This window comes from Xylocopa sonorina, chromosome 15, assembly GCF_050948175.1.
Source record: "Xylocopa sonorina isolate GNS202 chromosome 15, iyXylSono1_principal, whole genome shotgun sequence".
Classification (NCBI taxonomy): Eukaryota; Metazoa; Arthropoda; class Insecta; order Hymenoptera; family Apidae; genus Xylocopa; species Xylocopa sonorina.
In genome coordinates this window covers 4221779-4224381 of record NC_135207.1, presented here as the reverse complement: position 1 = coordinate 4224381, position 2603 = coordinate 4221779, and positions in this window count along the sequence as shown.

The window sequence follows — 2603 nt, the reverse complement described above, 5'->3', positions numbered from 1 at the left end:
GGAAGAAACCGCCTCCTAAATACGCTCATAGAAACCGAGAAACGGGCACCGATGAAAAGGGGTGTGTTTCAAAACATGTCACGTTCAATATCGGCGCTGGCCATCGATCCGATACTCGCTGGACGTGAGCAGAAACGACGACGGTGTTCCGTTTCTCAGATCGGATCTCGTTGACGGAGTCCACGGTTCTTCCTGGATTTCTTCTTCTGTCTCAGCGACAACGACGACAACGCGAGAGAAACGAGACACCAGAAGGATTCTGGATCGATCAGGCTCGCCTTCCTCCGGTTCGAGACGCGTCGACTGTTTTGACAGCCAGCAGATCGGGAAGCGGCCCCCCCTGTTGTCTGTTCTTCCGGTTTCGCGGTTTAATCATTCGTGAATCGATCAGAGACGAGAACAGAGAGCGCGGTGGGATCGGTTCATTGGCTCCTCTCGGATTGCGATCAATTTCTCGTTTCCCCGATCGGCTCCTCCTGTTATTACGTTCTCTTCCGGTGTGGATTACCGATACCTCGCGATACGCGTACCATGGCGTTCGAATCCTATTATTCGAACGACAGAAGCTTCTTGCTCGGTTTCCTTCGATGTTGTCGCTGATGTGATATTGCTGGGACGCACAGTGTAGAATTATCTTGCTGTTGAATAAGTCTCATTTCATTGGACTGGAATTCGACGTTTCATCGTTCACGTGTAACATACGCGGACTCTAATCGTTCATTTTGGCCATCGCTGTTTCAATTTTCACTCGTGCGAACGATATAATTTACTATCAGTTGCAGTTCGACCAATTCTCAGGTCAATTGACGTTACACGCGATTAACGAGACGCGATTACGAGCTGCACGCGTGTGCCCACGCGTTGTTAATGCAGTGTAAATTAATTGATTTGATGTTGTACGAATCCATAGTTTAGATTCGTCTGGAAACGCGCGGAGATAGAGCTATTTAACGAACAGCCGCGGATAGAAATTTCGTTTGACTGCGCGATTGCTGTGCAGACGCCATTTGTCGATTTAATTTCGCCCTGATATTCTGACGAGAAGAATCGCGAGGAGGATGGCAACGTCTCATCTTCTAACAGCCACGCACTTGAGCGTGCCAGTACCGCGAGAGGGACTTTGAAAATTGACGATCGAGTAAATAAGACGAGCGACGCTGCTAAAAATCCACAAAGCCAACAGATCTCTCGTTTGCAGCACGTATCTGCATCCGCGAAACAGTAAAACGCGAAACGAGGGAGAAGGAAGCGGCAGAAAGCAACGCGTCTGCGAGGAAGCTCGCATTTCCAATTCACTTCGCTTCCTGCTGGATTTGAACAGTGACCGTGCACGCGACTCGGATTTTCATTACTTCGAATTGCATACGCGCGACCAGACATTCACACGAAGAGGGACGTATTAACTCTCCACGAATCATCTGAAATTGATCATTGGTGTTAATCTACTCTCAACCCATACATACACCAACCAGATCTCGAATTTCGATGTTGACACGAAGCAGATTTTTCAATCCTCAGCCAAAGAAGAGCGAGAAACGATCGTATGGATCATCGATACGAGTGATCGAGCTTCGAAATCGGTTCGAGGGGCAAATTAATTGACTTCGCTTACTTCGACGCGTGGTTCTCGTCTCGACAAACGCGCACACACGCGTAGACGCACATCACCGTAGGCGGTGACACGCGAACAGCGCGCATAATGTGTGCGTGGACGCGCTTAGCCGCGAGTAGAGGAAGGCGCGAGAGCGCGCGAGAGGATTATGTGCGCGAATCTCGAGTATAGGCGAGAGAGCCAGGGCCCCTTCTGTCTCCGCCGCTTTTAAACAGTAAATACATTTTAGCGGTGTAGCGGGTAATGTGTAATATTTTTAATTGGATCTCTCCGTCTCTGTCGCGCGCGTTACGCGGCGTATCGCGCGCTGCGCCGCTCCGCGCCGCGCCGCCGCCGTTTCCGCGCCTCCAACCCTCCGGCAGCTTCTTCCTGCGGCAAGAAAACTGCGCTCGAAACCGCTCCGTCCGTCTCTGTCCCTTCGCGCGCCCCTAACGGCCTCCCGGAGACCTCCCTCGCTCTGCCTCGTCGCTGACGGAACTTGCAATTATTTTCTCCGCACCTTGTGGATTGTCGCGCTGTAAAATTTCTTCTCGGCCGTCAGTCCTTCCGTGTGTATGCACGCGCCCTCGCGTCTGTCGCTGTTCCTCGCGCCGCAGCGACAGAGACCAGGCGAGGGTGAGAACGAGAGGGTTGGTCCGGGCGAGACGAGGACAGAAGAAGAGCACCCGCAGCTCGCGTCCAGAAGCAGCGCGCGCTCGTCACACACGCGCGCGTTACGCGGCTTCCTTCGTTTTCCACCCTCCGCAAAAACCACCCTCCCTCTCCCTTGAACCACCCTCCTCCTACGCGCATTATATCCTGGCTTTGGCAGCCGCGTAGCCTCCAGCTGGCATTAGACCCCGCAGAAAAGAACATTGAGGAATTAGTGACAGTGGCGGACGAACGATTCTCTCTCGACTGGGACGCGGGGGTGGGCAGGGGGCGCGCATTCCCGTCTGAAGATTGAAAAGCAAAATGGCGCTTAAAGGCTAGAACCGAGCCTCTTCTGCCA